The sequence below is a fragment of the Pelmatolapia mariae genome, linkage group LG1, assembly GCF_036321145.2.
Source record: "Pelmatolapia mariae isolate MD_Pm_ZW linkage group LG1, Pm_UMD_F_2, whole genome shotgun sequence".
Classification (NCBI taxonomy): Eukaryota; Metazoa; Chordata; class Actinopteri; order Cichliformes; family Cichlidae; genus Pelmatolapia; species Pelmatolapia mariae.
Window position 1 is genome coordinate 24,751,151 of NC_086227.1, and position 12,984 is coordinate 24,764,134.

Genomic DNA, 12,984 nt, shown 5'->3' on the forward strand with positions numbered 1-12,984 from the left:
AGTCTACATGTTGGATGGAAAGAACTATGTGAAGAGAAATGTAAAAAAACAAAAAAGTTTTGACTGAGCACAGTTGTGTACATGATTTATTGGAAAGGCCTAATATGGGCAAAGAAGATAGGGGATAGTTTTTAAGGATTCATGACTTCAAGTTAAAATCATTCGATCTGTTGAACAGAACACATGTGGCTTGTGGATGTGGTGTTATCAGCACACAAGAATGTTGCTGTTGGTCTAGACACCCACTGCGTGGTTTCCTCTAAAGTGACGCCATGGTCTGCTGGTTGCTTGTGAAGTGGTTTCATCAACTGCCACATCTAAGGCAGATCATATCTTTTCTGGCTGTCATTTAAAGCTGCCATTTTGGCTTATCTATTTTTTTCCTTTTTTTTTGACATACAAGAAATTTTATTACTTGGGTAATATGTAAGGCATTCGTCATTTTTCAAGTCCATAGGAAAACAAGCCTACCATTCATTTGCACTATGGCATCAGTAAACACTTTCATTGGTTTATAGTCTTAAACACCCTTTAATTCAATTTAATTCAATAGTTTCTAGTTATTGCAATAAGGTAAGTCCACTAGCTGCTTGTAATAGCTTTACTTTTCACATTTCCCCAAAAAGTATCAAATATTCTTCTATGCCCCTTTGAGTTTCTTTTTTTTTTCATTCCATGTCTGCTTGTGTAGGTGAAAAATTCAAGATACTGCTCATGAATTTAAGGAAGAGTGTGGTGATATAAGTGGCATCTATCATCACGGGCAAAATCTCATCATTATCCTCTTTCTCCACACACCTCTTATTTTCTCTACCGCAGCACAAGCCTTTGAAAAAAAAATCCCCTGTGCTTTGTTGTTTTCTAAGAGGAATAGAGGTCAAGAGGGAAAATGAAATTAGCCTCTCATTTGAACATGGTGGAGCAGGAGAGCGTGCTCATTAAACAGCCAAACCCCCCGCTGCAAAGTCATTAAGGCCATATTTACCATGCAACAGCAGTATGTGCAGAAAACCTAAGATTTACCATGTTGTTTCCACTTAATTTGAAGGAGAAAGAGAGGTAGCTACAGAATAATGCTAGAAAAGAGAAGGAAAACAAATATGAAAGTCACAAAATTGTATCATTAAATGTTGATTATAGTAATAGATATACAGTTCAGACATTATTACTGTGTACATCGAGTTGAGAGGCAAAGGCATTCACATAGAAATGACCCCTTGATGTACAGTAGTATGCATAACGACTGCAACTGTAATGTCACTCAGCTCAGTTCAGCAACCTTGGTCTGGAGATAGAGTTAATGTCTTTATTTCCACCATGGCTTCATGCATTCAGACCCCCATCTACAGCTTTGGAGGTAATGCATTTTGATGTCCCTCTAAAAGCCTGAGTGAAACATGTGCTGTTGGGAGACCAGCAAGCGTACAGGGGCTATCACAAATGATTACAGTCAGCCAGAGGGTGACGGGGACCGCCAGGTGCTGGGGCTTGTTGAAGCATTACTTATTGAATCCTGTCTTTAACGCTAAGGAGACTCAGGCCATATCTAAAAGGCTTTGAGGAAATCACACAAAATGTCAGAAACTATTACATGTCAGCTTCTGAAACACGCATACCTTGGCCAAAGTTTGCCACAAGTTATATACAGGAGCTGCTGAAGACTTGTTGACTGGGGACCTAGCATAAATGTCTTTGGACGATCCCCAAAAGTTCATTGTGTTCATCTGGACATAGTGTTTTCAGTTTGAGAAATGTTTCGATAGTTTTACAGGTGATTTACCAAAGCTGTTCTAAAAAAGCTAAACACAGTCACAGTCAGTTAATTTCAAAATCAAGCACAAAAAATAAGACTTTTTTTTTCTACATTAACTATCACCACAATTAGTACTAAACTGCACATTGCAAACCTTAGGAAATGATGTCACATGCTTCCTTTACATATTATTCTTCTTATATTTTGCGCCTTCAGAAATGAACTCCCAGAAATACCAGTATATACCTACCTACAAGACTGTCAGTTGCAAAAATCTCTGAATTTCCACCTCTTACACACAATCTTGTCACTTTGTTCTCTTTGCACTTTATTAATGCCAAAATCAAGTTTACACTGGTACAATACATTACTAAATCTGGCCCAAACCCTCCTAAACAGAATATGACCAATATGATGACAGATTTCAATATTATAAACTCAGTCTCAGGCAGCCTGAATCTACAGAGAACCTATGGCATTTACTCCATGATGCTCAGAACAATGTTCAGTAAAAAGCAAAAAAAAAAAAACACACACACACACACACACACACACACACACACACACAAATAAAGGTGCTTCATTCAATTCAGTTCACTTCACTTCAGTTTAATTAAGTTTTATTTACATAATGCTAAATCACAACAACAGTTATCTGAAAGCAATTCATCTGCTGCAGCTTTCATTGCTAATCATATCCGGTTATCAGCATGAGAGAAAAGTTGAATCATATTCTTTGATAACACCACCCATTCTAACCTTGTGCTACCTGACTGTAAATAAGTTCAAACCAGGATTTAGAATTAATCATAGCACAAAAACAGCATTAGTAAAAGTAACTAATGATCTTCTCCCGGCCTCTGACAGTGCACTCATCTTTCTGCTTGTATTGCTAGACCTCATTGAGGCATTTGAGTCAATACCACTGATCACAATATTTTAATACAAGACCAGAATACAATGTTGACATCAAAGAAAATGCCCTGCATTAGTTTGAATTGTATCTATCTAAAAGATTACAATTAATATATTTAAATTGGAAATCTTTGTACACGAATGTTATCCATGGATTTAGAAGAGTTCTGTGCTCAGATCAATACTTATGATGCAGATGATACAAAGTTAAATTTATGTATCAATTTGTTGATATACAGACATGTTTTAAAACATAGCACAGCTTTTTTTCCTTCAATATGGCTCTTCAAGAAGTTCCTCCCAAGCAACTGTGAGCTCAGCAATATATATATATATATATATATATATATATATATACATATATATATATATATGTAGGGATAGGACCAGCTCAATGTGCAGGCTGGTAACTGCAAATTCAGGTGGGAAGGTAAGCCTCTGAGAAAGGTCTACACTCGTTTCCCAATCCCTGGATGTATTTAGCTGGCCTGAGTTAGGAGGTGTAACGTTGGTCTGTTCTTTCCCCCCCCCCCTCCCAAATAAAAGATGTTACTGGAAGGTGATCTAGGCATTTAGGGGGATGACATTAACTGACATTCTTTTGTTCTCTAGTATTCAGGTCTAGCACCTTAGTACTTGGTTATGGTGTCAAGTGTATCTTCCTTGGATTAAACTGTTCTTAAAACACAGAGGGATGTGTTTGAATGTAGCTGGAGTGGCACAATGGTTATAGGCTTGATCCTCACCACTCCAGCAATGTAAATTTGTTGTAAAGGCCAACACATTTTTGGTAGCTCTGACAGTCTGTTTTCATACTCCACAGCTTGCTCCATTTGACTTTTTGCCACTCGGTGCCACATCACCTCATCTGGCAGCCTTCTTGGGAGGCTGCCATGGTACATCTGACTGCTTCCCCTAGGCCAATATTTTCCCAAGTATTTTTTTAGGGGACCCACTTTTTAAAAAGGAAAAATGAAGTCTAACTAAGGGAGGATTCAGGGTCACCTGACCCAACCCTAACTATATGCTTTATCAATAGTTATATGCTATAATCCTAATCTTTAAAGTAGAGAGGCTTTCTGCCTCCCAAATCAATTCAAACTGAAAACTGGTTCCACACAAGAGGGGCCTGAAAGCTGAAGATGCTCTGCCTCCCATTCTACTTTTAAATACTCTAGGAACCACAAGTAATCCTGCAGTCTGAGAGCAAAGTGCTCTAATGGGGTGGTGTGGTACTATAAGGTCATTTAAATAAGATGGGGTGTGATTTTTCAAGACCTTGCATGTGAGGAGCAGGATTTTAAATTAAATTCTGGATTTAACAGTCAATGAAGAGAAGCCAGTAAATGCTATGCTCTTGCTTTCTATTCTGTCAGTACTTTTACGCCAGCATTTTGAATCAACTGAAGGCTTTTCAGGGAGTTTTAGGACATCCTGATAATAACAAGTTACAGTAGTCCTGCTTAGAAGTAATAAATGCATGAACTAGTTTTTCAGCGTCACTTGGAGACAGGATGTTTCTAATTTTGGAGATATTGTGCAAATGGAAGAAAGCAGTCCTACATATTTGTTTAATATGAGCATTGAATAAATACCCGCAAAAATGACTCCATGATTCCTCACAGTGTTACAGAAGGCCAAGGTAATATCACCCAGAGTAAGCACCTGCTTAGATACCACATTTCTAAGATTTTTAAAACCAAGTACAATAACCTCAGTTTTATCTGAATTTAGAAGCAGAAAATTAGAGGTTGTCCAGGTCTTTATGTCTTTAAGACAGTCCTGCAGTTTAACTAATTGGCGTGTGTTATCTGGATTCATGGATAGATAACGTGGGTGTCATCTGCATAGCAGTGAAAATGTAAGCTATGCCTCCTAATGATACTGCCTAAGGGAGGCATGTAATAGTGTAAAAAAATGGTCCTATTACAGAACCCTGTGGAACTCCATAATTAACCTTAGTATGTGACGAGGACTCTCCATTTCCATGAACAAATTGGAGTCTATCAGATGGATATGATTTAAACCACTGTACCCATGTCTATTGGAAACTCTGCTTCCAATAGACATGGGTTCTACACAGCATGTTTATCTGGATTTAATCATTAGTTATTATTAATCTCTGGCTCTCTTCCACAGCACGTCTTTGTCCTGTTTTCCTCCCCTCCCCAGCCAGTCATGGCAGATGGCTGCCCCTCCCTGAGCCTGGTTCTGCTTGAGATTTCTTCTTCTTAAAAGAGACTGTTTTTTTTTTTTTCCTTCCCACTGTCGTCAAGAGCTTGCTCAGAGGGGGTCATCCAATTGTTGGGGTTTTCCCTGGATTATTGTCTTTACCTTTACCTTGAATTATAAAGCACCTCAAGGAAACTGTTGTTATGATTTGGTTCGATATAAATTAAATTGAGTTGAAGTGAATTAAATCGTGTAGTCTTCTTCTTCTATTCAGATAAATTTTTCAAGGAATTGTGAGTTTATTCACATTTATCATCATCATACTACACTAATGGTACTCTCCCTGGGTCTTAATCACCACTCCGAACTCATCCATCTTTCCCAAGGACCTCACATTTCTCATGATGATAGCTGGAACAGATGGTTTAAATCTCTTTCTCTTAGTTCTAAATACATTAAATACATTTCATGAAGTGAACATGATCCAAAACACTACCATCTTCTTTGGGATAAAACTAAGTTAAGATGGAATGAGGTAAATTGGAAAACTTTTTTGGGGTGAGATGAATTTAAATTCAAAATTGTTTTTAAAAGAAATGGAAATTTTGGAAGAAATGTAGTCCTCTGGAATAAAGAGGTAAGGAACCACTTCAGATTTCAGATGAGGTGATATGGGGGTGCTTCAGTGCCAATGGAATTGGTGTCCAGGCCAAAAAATCTCATAAAGAAAACCCATGACTGTTGAGCAGCACTGTTAAAAGAAAAGGTGATGCTACACAGTGGTAAACATGGGGCTATCCTAATTTTATAAATAGCCTGTTGGTGCCATCAATTTTTTCTCAAAATGGCAAATTTTCTCAATGTAAACATTTATTGCTAAATAAAATATGGGTTTGTGAGATTTGCATATCGTTGGATCATTATTTTTCTAAATTGGGGTTGTATGTTTCAGTGGCCGTTGGATATATTATACATAGAAATTGAAATACAAGACATCCAACTGTGCGGTCTGCTTTAAATGTCACATTAACATCTATCCTGTCAGAGCTATAAGTGCTGTGGCATTCTCCAAAGTTCCTTTGTGTAGCAAACTCATCTTTCAAAATATTTTTGTACAATAGTTTGTCAGTAGAGAATCTCAGTTCATTATCTATCATATTTTCCAATAAAACTAACGGCACGTTAGTAGATTTCATGAACCTGATATGAATACTTGTTTATGATACTATTTTGTTAGCAGCATTTTCAAAGAGACTTTGACCTTTTCGCAAGCTCAGTCTTCCACTTGTTCCTGACCTTTGGCTGGGAAACCACACGTGTTAGCTGAAGATGCTCATGTTCTCTCTTCTCAAATGTCATGCCCAGAAGCACTGCAGGTCTGTATCTCTCATCTAAACACTGCCTATTTTGTTACCACTTAAAAATCATGTTAGGATGCAAACTCATTTAACAGGGTACCAAACGGTCTTGTACTATATGCTTATAATTGACAAACCATTTATTACTTGATAAGATGAGTATTGCTTCTCAGTGCAAGGGCTGATTTGATCTTAAAAAAAAGGGGGGCTACCTACAGTCCAAATGTATTCATACATATAGCAAGACATTCAGAAAAGACTTCAGCAAAATTTCCTCAAGCAGAATATTATATTGTTTTATCTTCTGATTTCTATTTTTACACAAATATAATCAAATAATCTGTGTGTATGGTAGGGACAAAGACATAGCTAATAATATCTAATATTATGGAATATCTAAAAAAAAATATCTGTGATGTTTAGACAATTTAAGACAGATTGATTTCTATAAACTCTCTTCTCCAAAACAAGTAATACAGACTGGACACATTTGACAATGTTTGACAATTAAAACATGTAGGGGTGGGAAGCTCAGTAGGTAGAGTGGTTGGTCCATGATTGGAAGGCCATGGGGCAAAAATTTAATCAAAAGTTAAATATATCCATTGCACAAATATCATACATGATCATATTTTTCATATATAACATCTCAATGAACCAGTGTACTTGCGTGGGTAATTTCTAACTAAACCATTTTTGCTATGGCATTTTTACTCGTATCCACCAGTATCCTAAAACATATACATGTTCGGAAGGCCTTGAGGCTATGGTAGCACCATCTCATTATAGAAAGATCACTACTGAACTAGTACATAACCCATAACAAAAACAAAAACTGAGTTGTAGACCCAGGACCATGACAGAGCAATTACATTATAGCACAAAGAGAATGGTATGGACTGGGTAGGTACAACAATATGTCATCTGCAAATAACACAATTTTTTGTTCTCTTTAATACATGACACGATGTAAGTTAAGCATTATCAGTAGATCTAGAAGCACTGTGAAAGGATATATATAATATATAAAAAGATCTATAATATATCAAGAAATAGCATTATAAAACTAGGAGACTCTGCTGATAGTTTTTCCTGTGTATCACAGATATATCAGGGTTTGGGAAGACTGGCTAAATGTATTTAGTTGCTGAATCCCTTCAATGACTAGTGTCCAGCTGGACCTTTCTTCTTCTAACCTATATTCTCTGTCTATGTGAACAATACAAATTTAATAGGTCCTATTAAACTTTTTAAAATACATATTCACGTTTTGTAGTATGTAGTATGTTTTAACAATGGCAGACATTGAATCTCTCTCATTGAACCGAGTGCTTCAGAGATGAAAGTGTGGAAAAACAGAATGCTAAAAGCCAAATAATTGCACATAAGTGCCTTTGAAATAGGCCTGTTTCTTTTGGGGTCAGAAAACCTTCATTAATAACATCCATATCCAGCATATACATATTCCATTTTATTCATTGCACAGCACTCAAAAAACAGCGTGTGATAGTGAAAAAGAGACAGTAAAAAGAAAAATGACTGAAGTCTGAATAGATCTGCTAAACAACACCAAATAACAGATAATGATTATAATACATTCAGACTGAGTGCAAGACTCAGAGAGCTTGGGCCTGACATCTCACTGTAAACACAACTGTCCTATCAAGTAAGATAAAGCACTTGCATCAGCTTCATTCTTTCATTGTTGTAGAAGCTTAAAATTTTGTATCATGCCAAGAAGCAACTTTTGTTAGACTGAACTATTGTTATGTGATTGAGGCATAAAGGCAATGATTTACAAAAAGTGTTGGTGAAAGTTTAATTAAACGAGAATAGAAAAGTACTTCATTCTCTTCTCTTTCCTTACACACTTCTTGGCTCATGAGGTTTCCTGCTTCTGTACATTTAAAATTCGAAAGGGAACCACCCAATTCACTCCATTTAATCAATAAGCTTAAAACAAACCTAACCTCTCATTTATGATGAAACCAATCCCAAATGAGCATGCCTGATGTAAACCTAATGTACTCCTGCCAGCTGTTTCTGATACTAAGGTTACATCTAACCACCATTGCCCAAACCCCCATCTTTCCTCAATCCAGATTAATAGTTAGGCTAACCATGCTGATGGCTTTTATAGAAATGAGTGCTCTCAAAAGTTTGATGCATTCCATCTGTAAACTAGTCTGCTCTAAGAATTACTGGCTTTTTGAAATGAATGAAAACAACCACAAAATATTCACTTTTGAAAGTTGTTACCAGCAATAAGTGTAGAAAAGAAGTGTTCAAACTGGACTAATGTTTACATACACATCCTTTAAGACATTAAATGGACAAACATCATCTTAAGTGAAAACCTTGTGATGTTATTTTTAATGCTAGCCACAGCAGAAGAAAATGTAATCCCTTCTCCTCTGTGTTCCATCTTCCTTCCATCTATACCTACTGTATATTGTAGACATTAACTAGATCTCACAATCAAACAATTTATCCTTTCACAGACAATCCACACTAGTCATTGTCCAATACAAATTGTCAGACATTAAAGCTACGGGGCTGCAAGCACTCTCTATCCTGAGATGAGCACACACCCATCCACTTGCCAGCACCACACCGCAGCCACCCAAACACACACAAACACACATGCACATACGCTAAAAGACACACTTTCATACCACCCTCCAGGCAATAAACTGATGCATTTCTCTCTAACATGTACATTCTAATATAGATTTGGGTAGCTCTCAGTCTCAGGGATCATCACAACAGTGAGGCATTACTTGCTGTTTTCTCTCATCACACAATCAACTCCCCCAAACCCCAGTACCTTCACATGAAACCACTCTTCCCATTCCCTACTTCCCAATATAATCTCCGCCTCAGGTGTTACTCATCACTGCCTGGCACGTTGGGAGGTGTGTTTCAAAAGAATATGGACAAAAGAAGCACATGGTGCATGTGTCTGTCTCTGATACGTAACTGCAGTAGGAGTGTAAGGCCCCAGAAGATGCCACGGGCAGTGTGTTGACAGCCTTCTAACACATGTTGACTGATGATAGTCAAGACAGTTGGGTAAAACGATAGTAGGAATCGTTTAAAAAAAAGTGAAAGGCTATAACTGCGATATTCCTTCTATCAGTCCCTGTAAAATTAGATTATCATTTATATGAAGTAGCCTTTTTTTGAACAACCTTCAATGCCTGAAATTTGTGAGAGCAGAAACGTCCGTTTGTTTCACGCAAAGATAAGTCTGTGTGAAAGAAAGAAGATTTTTCTGTGCTGAAGGGTTATTATGAGTGGATTGATAGTATAATATTACAAGACAAAAAATAAATAGAGAGACAAACAAGACACAGAAAGACAAAAAGACAATCTTAGGACTAATTTCATATTGCAGGCACCTTTTGTTTAAAATGACTCCTTTGGGTACAGATGTTGTTATAACTGCAAAAAGAGTAGGTGTGACAAAAATCTGAGATGGCAGCAGATGTTTCAGTCACTTCACTAAAGATATAAGCTTACATAGCATCACAGTCTGATGCAGGCTTGCAGACACTAAATAGAAACATAGAGCAAGAGAGGGAACGAGGGGAAAATGGAAGGGGAAGTGGGGAGGAGTGGGGTTGGCCATTTCAAACCACACTAATGTAGTGGTATAAATCCTGCAACAGAGGTGGATAAGCTTACATAAGTGTTGCTCCCAGTGTGGAAAGGATAATTTTTAAACCAAATATTAAAATCAACAATAGTAAACACTGAGACTATCCACATGCAGGGAATATAACTTTATTTGTGATTTGGAGGTAACCACACTGTTATTTCCCACACTTCTCATGAAGGCATAAATGTATATAGCACGGTCCTTTCTGTTATACCATTGCTTAGTTCAAAACTGGTAGATTTAAAAGGTTTGCAACGATTCACAACTTTTGCAGACTGGCACGGATGCGAATGATGAATTTGGATGCTTGTTGCTTAACAGTTCTCAATAGCTCTTTGTTTGAGTCAGGCTCTGGCCACAGTTGAGGCCCACTCAGCTCCAGTGTGCTTTCCTACACCTGAATACTAATGAAGAGCTTGTGATCTTAACCTGACTTTGACTTTAGCAAGGAGGAGACAATGTCAAGCACTCTATTGGTCTGAGGTAGAGACTTGAAGGAGGCTGTCTGGCACAGGGCTGCAGAAGATCAGAAACAGAAACAGTACAAGGCGAGTTGACGTGAACGAGTGGAGAATGTCAGGCTGCAATGAATCGATGCAATGCACCGATTCTGTTGTGGCTTTAATGATTATGCAATGATTCATTTTTATTATTATTATTATCTCCATGAACAGTTCAGCGAACACCACTTGATCCTCTATGTACTCCAGCAGCAATTAAACTTGTGTTTTCTATTTGAATTACAATAAAAACAAGTGGGAGAGAGGGGAGTTTGGAAAGTACTAGATTCTGAACCGCAAGTGTGTAGAGCTGACTGATCCCCTAGAGACTGGAGGCGTAGAGCTCTATGGGGAACATTTGTGATGTTTTGCAACTGGAAACAGGAAAAATGTAGGCCTATCAGGGATCAGAGGAGGCTGAAGTACACTATGAGGAATATAAAAAAAAGAGTAAATCTCCCACTCCTGGCTTTATCTCTGTGTGTTTGTCCATTTGTGTGTTGCTTAGAAACATACCAGAATCTCTTTTAACATGGTCTTTTGACGTGGATGTCGGCTGTTGGCCATGCTGACTCCCACTCACTTTTACTGCACTCTAGAGTATGCTTTATACTCAGCGTTTGATTGAACAGATCAAATCTTGATTAATGGTTAGTGCCAGTACTTTCCAGTTTAAACAAAGCACAGTAAAACATTCGGTGTGAAGCGTAATACTTATCCTAAAACTTTGAAGCCTAAAATGTAACACAACAAAAGAAAAACACAGTTGATATTGATTCAAATAAAATTAGAAGTTCATATCATATGACTACAAAACCAACGCAAACCTCTTAAATGCATAATGGGAGCAGAATTTTAGGTAACAAAATAGTCACACTGCATTGTGAGCTGTGGATTATAGCAGCATTAACTACAAGTTCTTGTTTGTTTACCAACTTAGCACTGATCTATAAATCATTCAAGCATAAAAAAGGCAGCTAACTATGTTAGGTTAAAAGTGTGTTATGGCTGCATATAACAGAAAACTTAGCAAAGAACTTAAATTGTATCTTTAAACACTTTGTTAATATCGACCTGTCACAAAAACACATAATTTGTGTCAACAACAAGGTGAATACCAAAAACCTGTGAGTTTGAAAATTTGTCGTATGTCAGCATCGTGTGCAGGGTGTCTTTCAAATTTTAAGGAAACTGTACAAAGAGGACAAAAGGAGTGATGAACATTAAAATAAATACTTAGAGCAGAGACTTGACACAGGACTTGAAACATGGCCCTTCAGCCATGTCTCAGTGGAAAAGGTGAACTGGAAAGGAAGCTGGGAGAAACGGTCAAGGTATGCCAAACTACACAAGAACTGAACTGACAATCAATATCTTATGGGGTGACGAGTCATCAGGAGAGAGGTAAAACGGTGAGTCACATGGTCTGTGACTGCATTTTGACCAGTTGTTTTGGAGGATATTTTAAACTGAAGGAATCATAAATGCAGAAATTACCTTCATGCAGTACCATCTGGAAAGCATCTGATTGGCAACAGCCTCATTTTCCAGCATGAATGGAATGTCCTAAGAAAAAGAAGGTTGTAGAACTATTCCTGAAGACTACTTAAGACTATTTACTTATTTACAAGAAAACTCGCTTAACCAAGGACAAGCTATGTTGAGGAATAAAGGTGGTCATACAAAATATTGACTGTATAAACCCTCTTTTTGCATTATATACAATGTCCATGTATGTTTGCAGATATTTTAATTAACCTCCGCTCCCTTTCCTCATTTTCCTAGCAATATCCATGTATATAGAAATGAGGGCTGGCTCTAAAGGATCTGTGAGCTTTAATGTAGTGCTAGAGAAACACTGCAGTAGGATAAGCAATCACACTCTTGTCTCACATGACATTTGATCTTGTTTTTCTTTGTCTCCCACCAGCATCTAACAATGTTTTTATGATGCATCTGGGAAACTGGAATATGTGATTTTATAAAAGAAATTATACTTTTCAAGCAAAGCCAGCATAAATTGGAAGAGGAAAAACTGTAGGAGTTCTTTGAAGAAAAGAAAATCTATCCAAACTAATTAAGGAACTGACTAGAATAATACCATCCTCTCAAACAAAGATTGATTAATCAGCGCAATAGGCGGGTGAGACTAGAAAAAACACATAACTCAATCACTGTTCATAATTTGATACTATCAAATAAAAAACCTCATTACATCTAATAAACTCAGTAAGTTCCCAAATGTCCTCTGAAATTAGAGAATAACTGTGCCCTGGAATAATGCATAAAAAAGATCAACAGTGAACTGATTTAAGAAAAGAAAAAAAACATCATAGTTTTCAACATTTAACCAAAACCATAAACTTAGAGAGGAAATTGGATACAAACATGGTCTCTGATACAGAAGTCCTAATTTTATTCAAAAACCTATTAACGTGATCCATGGGGCAGTTTCATTTGTCAAATTATTATTTTGCTAAAACAAAGGTAAATGAAAGAAATACAAGCATTTCACAGAGCAGAGGGAAAAGTTCAAAGGAAATTTCTTGATGTGTGACAGACCATGCAGTCTTTCAGCAAAGGACGTCATCAGCACAGACCACCAAGCGAGGGCACAGAAATGTA